The 21,940-nt window shown below is 44.8% G+C and overlaps 1 protein-coding gene across 3 annotated transcripts in view; it reads right to left on the bottom strand.

Annotated features, from left to right (window-relative positions):
* LOC110521125 (runt-related transcription factor 2) overlaps positions 1-21,940 on the bottom strand; it is a 223,668-nt gene that overhangs the window by 140,404 nt on the left and 61,324 nt on the right. Inside the window, exon 1 of one of the 3 annotated variants that reach the window (XM_090233335.1) lies at positions 9,187-9,269. The exons of the other annotated variants lie outside the window; for them this stretch is intronic. The gene's annotated coding sequence lies outside the window, so the exon portion shown is untranslated. Of the gene's footprint in view, positions 1-9,186; positions 9,270-21,940 lie in introns of those variants that run through there. 3 annotated transcript variants of the gene reach the window in all.

The following is a 21,940-nucleotide window of genomic DNA, read 5'->3' on the forward strand; positions in this document are numbered from 1 at the left end:
TGTACATAGTCAATGGTAGATACACCTACAGCTCTGTTACATCCTGGGTCTGTACATAGTCAATGGTAGGTTCACCTATAGCTCTGTTACATCCTGGGTATGTGCATAGTCAATGGTAGGCTTCGAGGGGACTCCTATAGTAAGTACACCTATAGCTCATCTCTTGGCAGTTGTACTGTAGACTACTTTATCACTCACCTCAACCCAGAGTCTCTCAGAACGTTTACAGTCAGCCCACAGACACCCCTATCAGATCACAGCAAAATTACAGTCTACTTGAACAGAGCAATACTCAATCATGAGGCATCAAAGCCAAAGGAACTAAATAACATTAAGAAATGTTCTAGTTGGATGGAAAGTAGTGTGGAAATCGACCAAAAAACAATTGAACAACAATAAATTCAATTCCTCTTAGACTAAGACTACTACTTAGACTACTATTAACTTCCTGCACAAAACATTTCACTGTAATAGTGAAGGTGTAAACTTCTCAGTAGATCACCTAAACAATATTTTACTTCTCAGCTTTGCTATCAAATCTAAAAATGTCAAACAGAATACCAAAGAAAATGAACAATCAATGACAAATGGTTTGATGAAGAATGCAAAAATCTAAGAAATAAATTGAGATACCCATCGAACCAAAAACATAGAGACCCAGAAAACCTGAGTCTACGCCTTCACAATGGTGAATCACCAAATCAATACAGAAATAAACTACGGAAATAGAGGGAACAGCACGTCAGAAATCAGCTCAATGTAATTGAAGAATCCATAGACTCTAACCACTTCTGGGAAAATTGGAAAACACTAAACAAACAACAACACAAAGAGCTATCTATCCAAAAAAACTGAGATGTATGGGTAATCTTTTTGGTCCTATATCAAAGAACAAACAGCAAAAACATATACATGATCACATGATTACAAATCTTAGAATATTAAAGACTAACAGAACCACTGGATTACTCCAATCAAAATCAACTAGACCACCAGATTATCCAATCAGAATCAACTAGACTACCAGATTCTCCAATCAGAATCAACTAGACTACCAGATTCTCCAATCAGAATCAACTAGACTACCAGATTCTCCAATCAGAATCAACTAGACTACCAGATTCTCCAAATCAGAATCAACTAGACTACCAGATTCTCCAATCACATTGAATGGACTACAGGACAAACACAAACCCTCCAACCCAAAAAGGCCTGTGGTCTTGATGGTATCCTAAATGAAATGATAAAATAGACAGACCACATATTCCAATTGGCTATACTTAAACTCTTTTAACATCATCCTTGGTTCTGCCATCTTCCCCAATATTTGTAACCAAGGACTGATCACCCCAATCCACAAAAGTGGAGACATATTTGACCCCAATAACTACCGTGGGAGAAGCGTCAACAGAAACCTTGGGAAAACCATCTGCATTATCATTAACAGCAAAATTGTACATTTCCTCAATGAAAACATTGTACTGAGCAAATGTGAAATTGGCTTTTTTTTAAGCCAAATTACTGTATGACAGACCACGTATTAGACAAACAAACAAACCAAAAACAAAGGCAAAGTCTTCTTATGCTTTGTTGATTTCAAAAAAGCCTTCGACTCAATTTGGCATGAGGGTCTGCTATACAAATTGATGGAAAGTTGTGTTCGGGAAAACATACAACATTATATAATCCATGTACACAAACAATCAGTGTGCGGTTAAAACAGGCAAAACACACATTTCTTCCCACAGGGCCGTGGGGTGAAACAGGGATGCAGCTTAAGCCCCACCCTCTTCAAAGTACATATCAACAAATTGGCGAGGGCACTAAAATAGTCCACAGCACCTGGCCTCACCCTACTAGAATCTGAAGTTAAATGTCTACTGTTTGTTGATGATCTGGTGCTTCTGTCCCCAACCAAGGAGGGCCTACAGCAGCACCTAAATCTTCTGCACAGATTCTGTCAGACCTGGGCTCTGACAGACCTGGGCCCTGACAGACCTGGGCCCTGACAGACCTGGGCCCTGACAGACCTGGGCCCTGACAGACCTGGGCCCTGACAGACCTGGGCCCTGACAGACCTGGGCCCTGACAGACCTGGGCACTGACAGTAAATCTCAGTAAGACCAAAATAACAGTGTTAAGGGCGCTGTACTGCAGCGCCAGCTGTGCCACCGGAGACTCTGGGTTTGCGCCCAGGCTCTGTCGTAACCGGCCGCGACCGGGAGGTCCGGGCCCTGACAGAAGTTTCAGTGAGACAAAAATAATGGTGTTCCAAAAAAGGTCCAGTCGCCAGGACCACAAATTCAAATTCCATCTAGACACCGTTGCCCGAGAGCACACAAAAAACTATACATACCTCGGCATAAACATCAGCGTCACAGGTAACTTCTACAAAGCTGTGAACAATCTGAGAGACAAGGCAAGAAGGGCCTTCATCAAAAGGAACATAAATTTCAACATACCAACTAGGATCTGGCTAAAAATACTTGAATTAGTTATAGAACCCATTGCCCTTCATGGTTGTGAGGTCTGGGGTCCAACCAAGACTTCACTAAATGGAACAAACACCAAATTGAGACTCTGCAAGCAGAGTTCTGCAAAAATATCCTCTGTGTACAACGTAAAACACCGAAAAAATGCAGTCAAAGCAGAATCAGGCCGATGCCCGCTAATGATCAAAATCCAGAAAAGAGCCCTTGAATTCTACTACCACCTAAAAGGAAGCGATTCCCAAACCTTCCATAACAAAGCCATCACCTACAGAGAGATGAACCTGGAGAAGAGTCCCCTAAGCAAGCTGGTTCTGGGGCTCTGTTCACAAACACAAACAGACCCCTCAGAGCCCCAGGAGAGCCACACAATTCGACCCAACCAAATCATGAGAACACAAAAAGATAATTACTTAAAAAAATATATATATATTTCACCTTTATTTAACCAGGTAGGCTAGTTGAGAACAAGTTCTCATTTGCAACTGCAACCTGGCCAAGATAAAGCATAGCAGTGTGAACAGACAACACAGAGTTACACATGGAGTAAACAATTAACAAGTCAATAACACAGTAGAAAAAAAGGAGAGTCTATATACATTGTGTGCAAAAGGCATGAGGTAGGCAAATAATTACAATTTTCCAGAATAACACTGGAGTGATAAATGATCAAATGGCCATGTACAGGTAGAGGTATTGGTGTGCAAAAGAGCAGAAAAGTAAATAAATAAAAACAGTATGAGGATGAGGTAGGTAAAATTGGGTGGGCTATTTACCGATAGACTATGTACAGCTGCAGCGATCGGTTAGCTGCTCAGGTAGCAGATGTTTAAAGTTGGTGAGGGAGATAAAAGTCTCCAACTTCAGCGATTTTTGCAATTCGTTCCAGTCACACAATTCGTACTTGACACATTGCAAGAAATTACAAAAAAACAGAGCAAACTATAATGCTATTTGTCCCTAACAGAGAGTACATAGTGGCAGAATACCTGACCACTGTGACTGACCCAAACTTAAGGAAAGCTTTGACTATGAGTCAATGAGCTTTGCCTTGCTATTGAGAAAGGTCATCGTAGGCAGACATGGCTCTCAAGAGAAGACAGGCTATGTGCTCACTGCCCACAAAATGAGGTGGAAACTGAGTTGCACTTCCTAACCTCCTGCTCAATGTATGACCATATTAGAGAGACATATTTCCCTCAGATTACACAGATACACAAAGAATTAGAAAAAAATTGTTCCAGTGAGGAACAAACACCATTGTAAATACAAACCATATTTATGTATATTTATATAAATGAATTACAATTATGTAAATGTTTACTGTTCATTTTTATTGTTTATTTCACTTTTGTTTACTATCTATTTCACTTGCCTTGGCAGTGTTAACATATGTTACCATATGCCCCATAATTGAAATTGAAATTGAATTGAGAGGGAAAAAAAGAGAGAGAGAGACAGACAGACAGACAGACAGAGGCAGACAGACAGACAGAGACAGACAGACAGAGACAGACAGACAGACAGACAGACAGACAGACAGACAGACAGACAGACAGACAGACAGACAGAGGCAGACAGACAGACAGAGGCAGACAGACAGACAGAGACAGACAGACAGAGACAGACAGACAGACAGACAGACAGAGACAGACAGACAGACAGACAGAGACAGACAGACAGAGACAGACAGAGACAGACAGACAGAGACAGACAGACAGACAGACAGACAGAGACAGACAGACAGACAGACAGACAGACAGACAGACAGACAGACAGACAGACAGAGGCAGACAGACAGACAGAGACAGACAGACAGAGACAGACAGACAGACAGACAGACAGACAGACAGAGACAGACAGACAGACAGACAGACAGACAGACAGACAGACAGACAGACAGACAGACAGACAGAGACAGACAGACAGAGACAGACAGACAGACAGACAGACAGACAGACAGACAGAGGCAGACAGACAGACAGAGACAGACAGACAGACAGACAGACAGACAGACAGAGACAGACAGACAGACAGACAGACAGACAGACAGACAGACAGACAGAGACAGACAGACAGACAGAGACAGACAGACAGACAGACAGACAGACAGACAGACAGAGTATAAAGTCCATTTCCGCTCTGCTCTTTTTCCTGTGACTATCTGCTGCCTTCCCTAATAACTTCATGGAGGTCCCTAATGACATCACTTGTACTTAAAAATAGGAGCAGAAAGGAACTGATGAGGGTGTAAGAGGGAGATGAGAGGAGGGAGTGAGGGAGAGAAGGGAGGAAAGGGTTGGGGGGGAGGGGGGGAGGGAGGAGAGGAGAGGAAATCCGAGGAGTGGAGGAGAAGAGTTGGAATGGGGAGAGGAGGAGGAGAGGAAGGAGGGGTATGAGAGGAGAAGAGTTGGAATGGGGAGAGAGGGGGAGGAGAGGAAGAGGAGGAGAGTTGGAATGGGCAGAGGAGGAGGAGAGGAGAAGGGAATGGAAGAAAGGTGAAAGAGGGGGAGGAGAGGAGGGAGGGGAGGATTGGGGGGTGAAGGTGATGAAAGGGGGGAGAGGGGGAGGAGAGGAGGGAGGGGGATGAGAGGTGAAAAAAGGAGAAGAGAAGGATGGGGGAGAAGAAGAGGAGATGAAGGAGAGGAGGAGGAGATGAGGGAGAGGAGGAGTAGATGAGGGAGAGGAGGAGGAGATGAGGGAGAGGAGGAGGAGATGAGGGAGAGGAGGAGGAGATGAGGGAGAGGAGGAGGAGATGAGGGAGAGGAGTAGATGAGGGAGAGGAGGAGGAGATGAGGGAGAGGAGGAGGAGATGAGGGAGAGGAGGAGGAGATGAGGGAGAGGAGGAGGAGATGAGGGAGAGGAGGAGGAGATGAGGGAGAGGAGGAGGAGATGAGGGAGAGGAGGAGGAGATGAGGGAGAGGAGGAGGAGATGAGGGAGAGGAGGAGGAGATGAGGGAGAGGAGTAGATGAGGGAGAGGAGGAGTAGATGAGGGAGAGGAGGAGGAGATGAGGGAGAGGAGGAGGAGATGAGGGAGAGGAGGAGTAGATGAGGGAGAGGAGGAGGAGATGAGGGAGAGGAGGAGGAGATGAGGGAGAGGAGGAGTAGATGAGGGAGAGGAGGAGGAGATGAGGGAGAGGAGGAGTAGATGAGGGAGAGGAGGAGGAGATGAAGGAGAGGAGGAGGAGATGAGGGAGAGGAGGAGTAGATGAGGGAGAGGAGGAGGAGATGAGGGAGAGGAGGAGGAGATGAGGGAGAGGAGGAGTAGATGAGGGAGAGGAGGAGTAGATGAGGGAGAGGAGGAGGAGATGAGGGAGAGGAGGAGGAGATGAGGGAGAGGAGGAGTAGATGAGGGAGAGGAGGAGGAGATGAGGGAGAGGAGGAGGAGATGAGGGAGAGGAGGAGTGGATGAGGGAGAGGAGGAGGAGATGAGGGAGAGGAGGAGTAGATGAGGGAGAGGAGGAGGAGATGAAGGAGAGGAGGAGGAGATGAGGGAGAGGAGGAGTAGATGAGGGAGAGGAGGAGGAGATGAGGGAGAGGAGGAGTAGATGAGGGAGAGGAGGAGGAGATGAGGGAGAGGAGGAGTAGATGAGGGAGAGGAGGAGGAGATGAGGGAGAGGAGGAGGAGATGAGGGAGAGGAGGAAAGGTGGTAGAGGAAGAGGAGAACACATAAATACGTGTCGAGGGCTGCTAACGACAGAACAGAGACACCTGGGAAAAACATTTCCTCCTTTAGACTTCTAATGTTGGAGTGTCACTCTGCTGTCACTGTGCTCGTGTGTGTGTGTGTGTGTGTGTGCTCGTGTGTGTGTGTGCTCGTGTGTGTGTGTGCTCGTGTGTGTGTGTGCTCGTGTGTGTGTGTGTGCTAGTGTGTGTGTGTGTGCTAGTGTGTGTGTGTGTGTTTGGGAGTGTCTAGGGTAGCATACATGTTCTGGGTTCCAGTCTCTCCAGTCAACACTGGTTCTGTTCTGACTGCTTCCATTAACATCCTGTCTTAACTACACTGGTTCTGTTCTGACTGCTGCCATTAACATCCTGTCTTCTATCACTATCTACTCAGACTGACTCTAGCTTTCCCTCATCTCTCCATCTCTCGCCATCCATCCATCCCTCCAGCCCTCTCTCTCTCTCTCTCTCTCTCTCTCTCTCACCCATCCCTCCATCTCCCTCTCTCTCTCCATCTCTCTCCATCCATTCCTCCATCTCTCTCTCTCTCTCTCTCTCTCTCTCTCCCTCATCCGTCCCTCAATCTCCCTCTCTCCATCTCTCTCCATCCGTCCCTCCATCTCTCTCCATCTCATCTCTCTCCATCCGTCCCTCCATCTCTCTCTCCACCTCTCTCTCTATCCATCCCTCCATCTCTCTCTCTATCCATCCCTCCATCTCTCTCTCTCCATCCATCCCTCCATCTCTCTCTCTATTCATCCCTCCATCTCTCTCTCTATCCGTCCCTCCATCTCTCTCTCTCCACCTCTCTCTCTATCCATCCCTCCATCTCTCTCCATCCATCCCTCCATCTCCCTCTCTCTCCATCCGTCCCTCCATCTCTCTCCATCTCCATCCGTCCCTCCATCTGCACCTGTACATAGCCCACCTATAATTTAGCCCAAACAACTACCTCTTTCCCAACTGTATTTAATTAATTTATTTATTTTGCTCCTTTGCACCCCATTATTTTTATTTCTACTTTGCACATTCTTCCATTGCAAATCTACCATTCTAGTGTTTTACTTGCTATATTGTATTTACCTTGCCACCATGGCCTTTTTTGCCTTTACTTCCCTTCTCACCTCATTTGCTCACATTGTATATAGACTTGTTTATACTGTATTATTGACTGTATGTTTGTTTTACTCCATGTGTCTATGTCGTTGTATCTGTCAAACTGCTTTGCTTTATCTTGGCCAGGTCGCAATTGTAAATGAGAACTTGTTCTCAACTTGCCTACCTGGTTAAATAAAGGTAAAATAAAAATAAATAAAAAAATCTCTCTCTCCACCTCTCTCTCTATCCATCCCTCCATCTCTCTCTCTCTATCCATCCCTCCATCTCTCTCCATCCATCCCTCCATCTCTCTCTCTATCCATCCCTCCATCTCTCTCTCTATCCGTCCCTCCATCTCTCTCTCTCCACCTCTCTCTCTATCCATCCCTCCATCTCTCTCTCTCCACCTCTCTCTCTATCCATCCCTCCATCTCTCTCTATCCATCCCTCCATCTCTCTCTCTCCACCTCTCTCTCTATCCATCCCTCCATCTCTCTCTCTCCACCTCTCTCTCTATCTATCCCTCCATCTCTCTCTCTCCACCTCTCTCTCCATCCATCCCTCCATCTCTCTCTATCCACCCATCCAAACCTTCATCTCTCTCTCTATCTATCCCTCCATCTTTCTCTCTCCATCTCTCTCTCTATCCGTCCCTCCATCTCTCTCTCTCTATCCATCCATCCAAACCTTCATCTCTCTCTCTATCTATCCCTCCATCTCTCTCTCTATCCGTCCCTCCATCTCTCTCTATCCATCCATCCAAACCTTCATCTCTCTCTCTATCCATCCCTCCATCTCTCTCTCTCCACCTCTCTCTCTATCCATCCCTCCATCTCTCTCTATCCATCCCTCCATCTCTCTCTCTCCACCTCTCTCTCTATCCATCCCTCCATCTCTCTCTATCCATCCATCCAAACCTTCATCTCTCTCTCTCCACCTCTCTCTCCATCCATCCCTCCATCTTTCTATCCATCTTTCTATCTCTCTATCCATCCCTCCATCTCTCTCTCTCTCCATCCATCCCTCCATTTCTTTCTATCCATCCCTGCATCTCTCCATATCCCTGTGTGTGTGTGTGTGTGTGTGTGTGTGTGTGCGTGCGTGTGCATGTGCGAGTGCGTGTGTGAGTGCGTGTGCGAGTGAGTGTGAGTGAGTGTGTGTGTGTGTGTGCGTGTGCGTGAGCGTGTGCGAGTGCGAGTGTGCGTGAGCGTGTGCGAGTGTGTGTGTGTGTGTGTGTGTGTGCGTGCGCGTGAGTGTGTGTGTGTGTGCGTGAGTGTGTGTGTGTGCGCGTGCACGTGAGTGTGTGTGTGTGTGTGTGTGTGTGTGAGTGTGTGTGTGTGTGCGTGAGTGTGTGTGTGTGCGCGTGCACGTGAGTGTGTGTGTGTGTGTGTGTGTGAGTGTGTGTGTGTGAAGTAGCCAGCCTTGTCGTCTCCAGTGGAGGTATGTCTCCATATAGGAACCCTGTGTAAAGGATTTATCTTGGCTGAAGAACGGCTGTAGGTGCTAAAGACAATACAGACAGCAGAACCAAGCCAACATTCCACCTTACAGTCTCTCTCTCCTTCCCTTCCTGTGTGTTTCTGCACTCCGCTCGCCCGGCTTCCTCTCTGCAAACTAGTTTCACTATATTTATAGTACATGTGTTCTCATGTATCCAGCAGCGTTTAGATGAATTCATTATGAGAGGTAAAACTAACACCAGATTTATAGAGAAGAGGTTTCACTACTCACTGTCCAGAAATAGATTTAACATGATTAATGACACTGGAGAGAGAATGGAGAGAGAGAGAGAAGTATGGAGAGATGGAGAGAGTGGGAGTGAGAGAGAGAGAGAGAGAGAGAGAGAGAGAAGTATGGAGAGATGGAGAGAGTGAGAGTGAGAGAGAGAGAGAGAGAGAGAGAGAGAGATCAGAAAAGGCATTGCTCCAGACCTCACAGAGGGGGTATCGACTCTCCTTCTCCTCCATTTCTCCTTCGTTTCCTCCTCCTGTTTCTACCGCCAGTACTTCCTCCACTGGACAGAGGGAAGGGGGAGGAGAGGAGAGGAGGGAAAGGGAGGAGGTTAAAGGAGAGGAGGAATGTCCAGTTTAGGGATTGGATCTTATTCGAATATTCAAATATCCCAACGGACTTTAGTATTCCAATACTTGCTAAATACATTTTTGAGGGGAAAAATGATAGGCCTATTTAAAAAAAATATATGGAGACTTGTCTCAATTAAATAAAATGATCTACAATACCGACACCACACATGTTCTACTGCTTGACCTCCTGTTCCTCTGTTCAGGATATTATCTCAAAAGTATTGTTGAGCTCCTGTTCCTCTGTTCAGGATATTATCTCAAGGTATTGTTGAGCTCCTGTTCCTCTGTTCAGGATATTATCTCAAGGTATTGTTGAGCTCCTGTTCCTCTGTTCAGGATATTATCTCAAATTATTGTTGAGCTCCTGTTCCTCTGTTCAGGATATTATCTCAAAAGTATTGTTGAGCTCCTGTTCCTCTGTTCAGGACATTATCTCAAAAGTATTGTTGAGGTCCTGTTCCTCTGTTCAGGATATTATCTCAAGGTATTGTTGAGCTCCTGTTCCTCTGTTCAGGACATTATCTCAAAAGTATTGTTGAGGTCCTGTTCCTCTGTTCAGGATATTATCTCAAAACTATTGTTGAGCTCCTGCACCTAAATATAAACAGTCCCGGCGACCGATTTGAGCTCAAGTGAAACACTGATTATCTACAGTGCCTTGCGAAAGTATTCGGCCCCCTTGAACTTTGCGACCTTTTGCCACATTTCAGGCTTCAAACAAAAAGATATAAAACTGTATTTTTTTGTGAAGAATCAACAACAAGTGGGACACAATCATGAAGTGGAACGGCATTTATTGGATATTTCAAACTTTTTTAACAAATCAAAAACTGAAAAATTGGGCGTGCAAAATTATTAGTAGCTCCGCTCGGGCTGCTCTGCTCAACGAAGAGACATGAGAGGACAGTGGACATCCTAACCCCTAACTCTAACCCATACACATCCTAACCCCTAACTAACCCATACACACCCTAACCCCTAACTCTAACCCATACACACCCTAACCCCTAACTCTAACCCATACACACCCTAACCCCTAACTCCTAACCCATATACACCCTAACCCCTAACTTTAACCCATACACACCCTAACCCCTAACTCCTAACCCATACAGACCCTACCCCTAACTCTAACCCATACACATCCTAACCCCTAAATCCTAACCCATACACATCCTAACCCCTAACTCTAACCTATACACATCCTAACCCCTAACTCTAACCCATACACACCCTAACCCCTAACTCCTAACCCATACAGACCCTACCCCTAACTCTAACCCATACACATCCTAACCCCTAAATCCTAACCCATACACATCCTAACCCCTAAATCCTAACCCATACACATCCTAACCCCTAACTCTAACCTATACACATCCTAACCCCTAACTCTAACACATACACACCCTAACCCCTAACTCTAACCCATACACATCCTAACCCCTAACCCATACACATCCTAACCCATAACTCCTACGCAATGCACATACTAAGCCCTAACTCGTAACCCATACACATCCTAAGCCCTAACTCCTAACCCATGCACATCCTAACCCCTAACTCCTAACCCATACACATCCTAAGCCCTAACTCCTAACCCATACACATCCTAACTCCTAACCCATAACTCCTAACCCATACACATCCTAACCCATAACTCCTACGCAATGCACATACTAACCCCTAACCCATACACATCCTAACCCATAACCTCTACCTCAAACACATCCTAACCCCTAACCCATACACATCCTAACCCATAACTCCTACGCAATGCACATACTAAGCCCTAACTCGTAACCCATACACATCCTAAGCCCTAACTCCTAACCCATACACATCCTAACCCCTAACTCCTAACCCATACACATCCTAATCCCTAACTCCTAACCCATACACATCCTAACTCCTAACCCATAACTCCTAACCCATACACATCCTAACCCCTAACCCATACACATCCTAATCCCTAACTCCTAACCCATACACATCCTAACCCTTAACTCCTAACCCATACACATCCTAACTCCTAACCCTAACACCATTTGCAGACATAGAAGATGAATCCTACTCCCACTAATGTACTCTAATACATTCAATGTATTTGTTTGGTTAGGCCGCTTTCTCAATTTAAAGTAACTGTATATTTTAACTGAGACTACAATTATGGACAGTTACTGAGCCTTGAGTTACACAGTGAATCTATAGTCTGGCTCTGCTACTGTTATGCTCAGTAATGTCCTGAATGCTAATATTGCGTCTTGGAGGGTTGAATGCATGGGATGTATCTGTTTAGCTTGGCAGCAGTGTTCTCAGTGAACATACTGTAATGGATAGTAACCATTACAGGATAAGGACATAGCCTAGCTGTTCCAGAACAATCTCTGTGTGTGGGTATCTCTCTCTCTCTCTCTCTCTCTCTCCTCTCTCCTCTCTCCTCTCCCTCTCCCTCTCTCTGTGTGTATGTGTACATGCATGGTCACAGACATCAACATCAATAGTTGTTGCCAGGCCATCCAGCCCTCTCATAACAGCCAATCATATATTTTAAATAACAGGCGCAGAATCAGCCACAGCACTCTCTAAAGAGTTTGGATCACTCTCCTACTGTCTCTCTCTCTCTCCCTCCTCTCTCCCCCTCTCAGCTTTCCTCTAGACTAATAAGTGAACTCTCCAAACCTGGACCTGCTTCCTCCAGCAGGTTGTTGGGTTCAACCCTGGACCTAGTCCATCCAGTAGGTTGTTGGGTTCAACCCTGGACCTAGTCCATCCAGTAGGTTGTTGGGTTCAACCCTGGACCTAGTCCATCCAGTAGGTTGTTGGTAATCTACAATAGATTAACTGGTGATTTCATTGATCATTTTTATATTTCTAGTTTGGTAATAACTGTATTGGGTCAGTGGTGGGTACAGCCTATACACCATATAAACTCAGCAAAAAAGACACTTCCCTTTTTCACGACCCTGCCTTTCAAAAATAATTCAAAAAAATTCTACTAACTTCACAGATCTTCATTGTAAAGGGTTTTAAACACTGTTTCCCATGCGTCTTCAATGAACCATAAACAATTAATGAACATACACCTGTGGAACGGTCGTTAAGACACTAACAGCTTACAGACGGTAGGCAATTAAGGTCACAGTTATGAAATCTTAAGACACTAAAGAGGCCTTTCTACTGACTCTGAAAAACACCAAAAGAAAGATGCCCAGGGTCCCTGCTCATCTGCGTGAACGTGCCTTAGGCATGCTGCAAGGAAGCATGAGGACTGCAGATGTGGCCAGGGCAATAAATTACAATGTCTGTACTGTGAGACGCCTAAGACAGTGATACAGGGAGACAAGACAGGCAGCTGATTATCCTCGCAGTGGCAGACCACATGTAACAACACCTGCACAGAATCGATACATTTGAACATCACACCTGCGGGACAGATACAGGATGGCAACATCAACTGCCCGAGTTACACCAGGAAGGCACAATCCCTCCATCAGTGCTCAGACTGTCCGCAATAGGCTGAGAGAGGCTGGACTGAGGGCTTGTAGGCCTGTTATAAGGCTGGACCTCAACATGCATCACCGGCAACAACGTCACCTATGGGCACAAACCCACCGTCGCTGGACCAGACAGGGCTGGCAAACAGTGCTCTTCACTTACGAGTCGCGGTTTGTCTCACCAGGGGTGATGGTTGGATTCACGTTTATCGTCGAAGGAATTAATATTTTCCCCCGAGGCCTGTACTCTGGAGCGGGATCGATTTGGAGGTGGAGGGTCCGTCATTGTCTGGGGTGGTGTGTCACAGCATCATCGGACTGAGCTTGTTGTCATTGCAGGCAATCTCAAAACTGTGCGTTACAGGGAAGACATCCTCCTCCTTCATGTGGAGGCTCATCCTGACATGACCTTCAAGCATGACAATACCACCAGCCGTACTGCTTGTTCTGTGCGTGATTTCCTGCAGGAATGTCAGTGTTCTGCAGGAATGTCAGTGTTCTGCAGGAATGTCAGTGTTCTGCAGGAATGTCAGTGTTCTGCAGGAATGTCAGTGTTCTGCAGGAATGTCAGTGCTCTGCAGGAATGTCAGTGTTCTGCAGGAATGTCAGTGTTCTGCAGGAATGTCAGTGTTCTGCAGGAATGTCAGTGTTCTGCAGGAATGTCAGTGTTCTGCAGGAATGTCAGTGTTCTGCAGGAATGTCAGTGTTCTGCAGGAATGTCAGTGCTCTGCAGGAATGTCAGTGTTCTGCAGGAATGTCAGTGTTCTGCAGGAATGTCAGTGTTCTGCAGGAATGTCAGTGTTCTGCAGGAATGTCAGTGTTCTGCAGGAATGTCAGTGTTCTGCAGGAATGTCAGTGTTCTGCTGTTCGTGCTTCTTGTTTTGTTCTTTTATTTATTAAATGTATTTATTCCCTGAACTTGCTTCCCGACTTTCAGCGTACATCGTTACACTCTTGTTCAGTTTATGTCTCAGTTGTTGAATCTTGTTATGGTCATACAAATATTTACACGTTAAGTTTGGTGAAAATAAACGCAGTTGACAGTGAGAGTACGTCTCCTTTTTTGATGAGTTTATATAGAAATGTACAGTGCCTTGCGAAAGTATTCGGCCCCCTTGAACTTTGCAACCTTTTGCCACATTTCAGGCTTCAAACATAAAGATATAAAACTGTATTTTTTTGTGAAGAATCAACAACAAGTGGGACACAAACATGAAGTGGAACGACATTTATTGGATATTTCAAACTTTTTTAACAAATCAAAAACTGAAAAATTGGGCGTGCAAAATTATTCAGCCCCCTTAAGTTAATACTTTGTAGCGCCACCTTTTGCTGCGATTACAGCTGTAAATCGCTTGGGGTATGTCTCTATCAGTTTTGCACATCGAGAGACTGACATTTTTTCCCATTCCTCCTTGCAAAACAGCTCGAGCTCAGTGAGGTTGGATGGAGAGCATTTGTGAGCAGCAGTTTTCAGTAGGCGATGTCATAAATTGTCACGCCCTGACCTGAGATATCTCTGTTTTCTTTATATTTTGGTTAGGTCAGAGTGTGACTAGGGTGGGTACGCCATATACAGCGTTCATCACTGAGTTCCCTGAATTCCTATCGGACCTTGTAGTCATAGCAGATAATATTCTAATCTTTGGTGACTTTAATATTCACATGGAAAAGTCCACAGACCCACTCCAAAAGGCTTTCGGAGCCATCATCGACTCAGTGGGTTTTGTCCAACATGTCTCTGGACCCACTCACTGTCACAGTCATACGCTGGACCTAGTTTTGTCCCATGGAATAAATGTTGTGGATCTTAATGTTTTTCCTCATAATCCTGGACTATTGGACCACCATTTTATTACGTTTGCAATTGCAACAAATAATCTGCTCAGACCCCAACCAAGGAACATCAAAAGTTGTGCTATAAATTCACAGACAACACAAAGATTCCTTGATGTCCTTCCAGATTCTCTCTGTCTACCCAAGGACGCCAGAGGACAAAAATCAGTTAACCACCTAACTGAGGAACTCAATTTAACCTTGCACAATACCGTAGATGCAGTTGCACCCCTAAAAACTAAAAACATTTATCATAAGAAACTAGCTCCCTGGTACACAGAAAATACCCGAGCTCTGAAGCAAGCTTCCAGAAAATTGGAACGGAAATGGCGCCACACCAAACTGAAAGTCTTCCGACTAGCTTGGAAAGACAGTACTGTGCAGTACCGAAGAGCCCTTACTGCTGCTCGATCATCCTATTTTTCTAACTTAATTGAGGAAAATAAGAACAATCCGAAATTCCTTTTTGATACTGTCGCAAAGCTAACTAAAAAGCAGCATTCCCCAAGAGAGTATGACTTTCACTTTAGCAGTGATAAATTCATTAACTTCTTTGAGGAAAAGATTATGATTATCAGAAAGCAAATTACGGACTCCTCTTTAAATCTGCATATTCCTTCAAAGCTCAGTTGTCCTGAGTCTGCACAACTCTGCCAGGACCTAGGATCAAGAGAGACGCTCAAGTGTTTTAGTACTTACTATATCTCTTGACACAATGATGAAAATAATCATGGCCTCTAAACCTTCAAGCTGCATACTGGACCCTATTCCAACTAAACTACTGAAAGAGCTGCTTCCTGTGCTTGGCCCTCCTATGTTGAACATAATAAACGGCTCTCTATCCACCGGATGTGTACCAAACTCACTAAAAGTGGCAGTAATAAAGCCTCTCTTGAAAAAGCCAAACCTTGACCCAGAAAATATAAAAAACTATCGGCCTATATCGAATCTTCCATTCCTCTCTAAAATTTTAGAAAAGGCTGTTGCGCAGCAACTCACTGCCTTCCTGAAGACAAACAATGTATACGAAATGCTTCAGTCTGGTTTTAGACCCCATCATAGCACTGAGACGGCACTTGTGAAGGTGGTAAATGACATTTTAATGGCATCGGACCGAGGCTCTGCATCTGTCCTCGTGCTCCTAGACCTTAGTGCTGCTTTTGATACCATCGATCACCACATTCTTTTGGGGAGATTGGAAACGCAAATTTGTCTGCACGGACAAGTTCTGGCCTGGTTTAGATCTTATCTGTCGGAAAGATATCAGTTTGTCTCTGTGAATGGTTTGTCCTCTGACAAATCAACTGTAAATTTCGGTGTTCCTCAAGGTTCCGTTTTAGGACCACTATTGTTTTCACTATATATTTTACCTCTTGGGGATGTTATTCGAAAACATAATGTGAACTTTCACTGCTATGCGGATGACACACAGCTGTACATTTCAATGAAACATGGTGAAGCCCCAAAATTGCCCTACGCTAGAAGCATGTGTTTCAGACATAAGGAAGTGGATGGCTGCAAACTTTCTACTTTTAAACTCGGACAAAACAGAGATGCTTGTTCTAGGTCCCAAGAAACAAAGAGATCTTCTGTTGAATCTGACAATTAATCTTGATGGTTGTACAGTCGTCTCAAATAAAACTGTGAAGGACCTCGGCGTTACTCTGGACCCTGATCTCTCTTTTGAAGAACATATCAAGACCATTTCAAGGACAGCGTTTTTCCATCTACGTAACATTGCAAAAATCAGAAACGTTTTGTCCAAAAATGATGCAGAAAAATTCATCCATGCTTTTGTCACTTCTATGTTAGACTACTGCAATGCTCTACTTTCCGGCTACCCGGATAAAGCACTAAATAAACTTCAGTTAGTGCTAAATACGGCTGCTAGAATCCTGACTAGAACCAAAAAATTTGATCATATTACTCCAGTGCTAGCCTCTCTACACTGGCTTCCTGTCAAAGCAAGGGCTGATTTCAAGGTTTTACTGCTAACCTACAAAGCATTACATGGGCTTGCTCCTACCTATCTCTCTGATTTGGTCCTGCCGTACATACCTACACGTACACTACGGTCACAAGACGCAGGCCTCCTAATTGTCCCTAGAATTTCTAAGCAAACAGCTGGAGGCAGGGCTTTCTCCTATAGAGCTCCATTTTTATTGAACGGTCTGCCTACCCATGTCAGAGACGCAAACTCGGTCTCAACCTTTAAGTCTTTACTGAAGACTCATCTCTTCAGTGGGTCATATGATTGAGTGTAGTCTGGCCCAGGAGTGGGAGGGTGAACGGAAAGGCTCTGGAGCAACGAACCGCCCTTGCTGTCTCTGCCTGGCCGGTTCCCCTCTTTCCACTGGGATTCTCTGCCTCTAACCCTATTACAGGGGCTGAGTCACTGGCTTACTGGGGCTCTCTCATGCCGTCCCTGGAGGGGGTGCATCACCTGAGTGGGTTGATTCACTGATGTGGTCATCCTGTCTGGGTTGGCGCCACCCCCCCAACCTCCCTTGGGTTGTGCCGTGGCGGAGGTCTTTGTGGGCTATACTCAGCCTTGTCTCAGGATGGTAAGTTGGTGGTTGAAGATATCCCTCTAGTGGTGTGGGGGCTGTGCTTTGGTAAAGTGGGTGGGGTTATAGCCTTCCTGTTTGGCCCTGTCCGGGGGTGTCCTCGGATGGGGCCACAGTGTCTCCTGACCCCTCCTGTCTCAGCCTCCAGTATTTATGCTGCAGTAGTTTATGTGTCGGGGGGCTAGGGTCAGTTTGTTATATCTGGAGTACTTCTCCTGTCCTATTCGGTGTCCTGTGTGAATCTAAGTGTGCATTCTCTAATTCTCTCCTTCTCTCTTTCTTTCTCTCTCTCGGAGGACCTGAGCCCTAGCACCATGCCCCAGGACTACCTGACATGATGACTCCTTGCTGTCCCCAGTCCACCTGGCCGTGCTGCTGCTCCAGTTTCAACTGTTCTTATTATTATTCGACCATGCTGGTCATTTATGAACATTTGAACATCTTGGCCATGTTCTGTTATAATCTCCACCCGGCACAGCCAGAAGAGGACTGGCCACCCCACATAGTCTGGTTCCTCTCTAGGTTTCTTCCTAGGTTTTGGCCTTTCTAGGGAGTTTTTCCTAGCCACCGTGCTTCTACACCTGCATTGCTTGCTGTTTGTGGTTTTAGGCTGGGTTTCTGTACAGCACTTAGCTGTACATCAGCTGATGTACGAAGGGCTATATAAATACATTTGATTTGATTGGATTTTGTATTGTCTAGGGTTTTTGTATGTCTAGAGTTTTTGTAGGTCTCGGTAATTTGTCTATGGTGGCCTAATATCGTTCCCAATCAGAGGCAGCTGTTTATCGTTGTCTCTGATTGGGGATCATATTTAGGTAGCCATTTCTCTTTGGTGTTTGTGGGATCTTGAATATGTGTAGTTGCCTGTCAGCACTCTATTGTATAGCTTCACGGTTAGTTTGTTATTTTTGTTGGTTTGTTCAGTGTTCATTCTTTTAATAAAGAGAATGTACGTATACCACGCTGCGCCTTGGTCTCACTCATACGACGATCGTGACATAAACTGGTTAAGCGCATACGTAGAATCACGTCATCGGGTCAAACGTTCGTCTCGCAACGAACTGCACGTGTCAGATCAAAGGCACTCCTTCAATATAAAAGCGTTTTTTACGAAAATTAAAACGTGTCATTTTGTCACTTTCACAAGGTTGCAGTAATAACATGTTCAACTACTTAAGACATTGGGATCCAATCTAGTTTGTGCTTTTAGATGACAAGAAAATGAACAACTAAGGAATCATTTTTTGCTTCTTCGTTGACTTCTCAAACCCCAAACCCCGGCCTGGTCTTGTTGGTCTTCTGTAAACACCGGCCTGGTCTGGTTGGTCTTCTGTAAACCCCGAACCCTGGCCTGGTCTGGTTGTTCTTCTGTAAACACCGAACCCCGGTCTGGTCTGGTTGGTCTTCTGTAAACACCGAACCCCGGCCTGGTCTGCTTGTTCTTCTGTAAACCCCGAACCCCGGCCTGGTCTGATTGGTCTTCTGTAAACACAGAACCCCGGCCTGGTCTGGTTGGTCTTCTGTAAACCCCGAACCCCGGCCTGGTCTGTTTGTTCTTCTGTGAACCCCAAACCCCGGCCTGGTCTGTTTGGTCTGTTTCGCTAAGCGTTCCCCGGAAGTGTGATGATGTTGCACCTCCGGGGTTAGAAACGGTGACAAATTAGCCTATCACTGGCCCAGATTCACACACCGAGAGACATTTAGGATTAATACAGGATTAATTTTGAATCGTACTACACCGGCTCTGACACTAGTCGGATGTGCAGGGCTTGCAAACTATTACGGACCACAAAGGGAAACTCAGCTGCCCAGTGACGCTAGCTGCCCAGTGACGCTAGCTGCCCATTGACGCTAGCTGCCCAGTGACACAAGCCTACCAGATAGACAGTTCGATAGAGATAGAGAGATAGATATAGAGTGATAGAGAGAGATATAGTTAGAGAGATAGATAGACTGTTAATTATCTGCTTATCAAGATAGACTGTTAAAGAGATAAATAGACAGAGAGATAGACAGTTAGATAGATAGATAGATAGATAGATAGATAGATAGATAGATAGATAGATAGACTGTTATAGAAATAGACAGTTAGATAGATATATAGACAGTTAGATAGATATATAGACAGTTAGATAGATATATAGAGAGTTATAGAGATAGATAGACAGTTACAGAGATAGATAGACAGTTATAGAGATGGATAGACAGTTATAGAGATATATATACAGTTATAGAGACAGGTGGACAGTTATAGAGATAGACAGTTACAGAGATAGATAGACAGTTATAGAGATAGACAGTTATAGAGAGAGACAGTAATAGAGATAGATAGGCAGTTACAGAGATAGATAGACAGTTATAGAGATAGATAGACAGTTATAGAGATAGATTGTTACAGAGATAGACAGTTATAGAGAGAGATAGTTATAGAGATAGATAGACAGTTATGGCTTGTTGTTGTTACATCCCTGGCTTGTTGTTGTTGTTGTTACGTCCCTGGCTTGTTGTTGTTGTTGTTACGTCCCTGGCTTGTTGTTGGTGTTGTTACGTCCCTGGCTTGTTGTTGTTGTTGTTGTTGTTATGTCCCTGGCTTGTTGTTGGTGTTGTTACGTCCCTGGCTTGTCGTTGTTGGTGTTGTTACGTCCCTGGCTTGTCGTTGTTGGTGTTGTTACGTCCCTGGCTTGTCGTTGTTGTTGTTGTTACGTCCCTGGCTTGTTGTTGTTGGTGTTGTTACGTCCCTGGCTTGTTGTTGTTGGTGTTGTTACGTCCCTGGCTTGTCGTTTTTGTTGTTGTTGTTACGTCCCTGGCTTGTTGTTGTTGTTGTTGTTACATCCCTGGCTTGTTGTTGTTGGTGTTGTTACGTCCCTGGCTTGTCGTTGTTGTTGTTGTTGTTACGTCCCTGGCTTGTTGTTGTTGTTGTTACGTCCATGGCTTGTCGTTGTTGGTGTTGTTACGTCCATGGCTTGTTGTTGTTGGTGTTGTTACGTCCCTGGCTTGTCGTTGTTGTTGTTGTTACGTCCCTGGCTTGTCGTTGTTGTTGTTGTTGTTACGTCCCTGGCTTGTTGTTGTTGTTGTTGTTACATCCCTGGCTTGTTGTTGTTGGTGTTGTTACGTCCCTGGTTTGTTGTTGTTGTTGTTGTTGTTACGTCCCTGGCTTGTTGTTGTTGTTGTTGTTGTTACATCCCTGGCTTGTTGTTGTTGGTGTTGTTACGTCCATGGTTTGTTGTTGTTGGTGTTGTTACGTCCATGGCTTGTTGTTGTTGGTGTTGTTACGTCCCTGGCTTGTTGTTGTTGTTGTTGTTGTTACGTCCCTGGCTTGTTGTTGTTGTTGTTGTTGTTACATCCCTGGCTTGTTGTTGTTGGTGTTGTTACGTCCATGGCTTGTTGTTGTTGGTGTTGTTACATCCATGGCTTGTTGTTGTTGTTGTTGTTACGTCCCTGGCTTGTTGTTGTTGTTGGTGTTGTTACGTCCATGGCTTGTTGTTGTTGTTGTTGTTACGTCCCTGGCTTGTTGTTGTTGTTGTTGTTACGTCCATGGCTTGTTGTTGTTGTTGTTGTTACGTCCCTGGCTTGTCGTTGTTGTTGTTGTTGTTACGTCCATGGCTTGTTGTTGTTGTTACGTCCCTGGCTTGTCGTTGTTGTTGTTGTTGTTACGTCCCTGGCTTGTCGTTGTTGTTGTTGTTGTTACGTCCCTGCTTGTCGTTGTTGTTGAACCTTGAACCCTGTATTGTGTTTGTGTCTTTTTGTTTATTTTTGTATGTCTGTGTGCGTGTGCATGTATATTTGTGTGTACATTGTGTGTATGTGTGTGCATGTGTTCAGTGTTTGTGTGTGTGTGTATTCACTGCGTGCGTGTGCACGTGTACAGAGTGTGTGGTGAGTGACTAGCCTGGAGGCTTCCAGAAGAGCCTGAAAAACAGCTTCTATCACAAAGGCCATCAGACTGTTAAACAGCCATCACTAACACAGAGAGGCTGCTGCCTACATAACGACTCGAATCATTGGCCACTTTAATAAATGTATCACTAGTCACTTTAAACAATGCCACTTTAATAATGTTTACACATCTTACATTGCTCATCTCATATGTATATACTGTATTTTACACCATCACTCAGTCATCTCTCATCCATATATTTATATGTACATATTCTTATTCCATCCCTTTGTGTGTATTAGGTAGTAGTTGTGGAATTGTTAGATTACTTGTTAGATGTTACTGCACTGTCGGAACTAGAAGCACAAGCATTTCGCTACACTCGCATTACCATCTGCTAACCACGTCTATGTGACCATTAACATCTGCTAACCATGTCTATGTGACCATTACCATCTGCTAACCATGTCTATGTGACCATTACCATCTGCTAACCATGTCTATGTGACCATTACCATCTGCTAACCATGTCTATGTGACCATTACCATCTGCTAACCATGTCTATGTGACCATTACCATCTGCTAACCACGTCTATGTGACCATTAACATCTGCTAACCACGTCTATGTGACCATTAACATCTGCTAACCGTGTCTATGTGACCATTAACATCTGCTAACCATGTCTATGTGACCATTACCATCTGCTAACCATGTGTATGTGACCATTACCATCTGCTAACCACGTCTATGTGACCATTAACATCTGCTAACCATGTCTATGTGACCATTAACATCTGCTAACCATGTCTATGTACCAT

This window comes from Oncorhynchus mykiss, chromosome 4 (assembly GCF_057628025.1).
Source record: "Oncorhynchus mykiss isolate SJ-2025 chromosome 4, ASM5762802v1, whole genome shotgun sequence".
NCBI classification, from domain to species: Eukaryota; Metazoa; Chordata; class Actinopteri; order Salmoniformes; family Salmonidae; genus Oncorhynchus; species Oncorhynchus mykiss.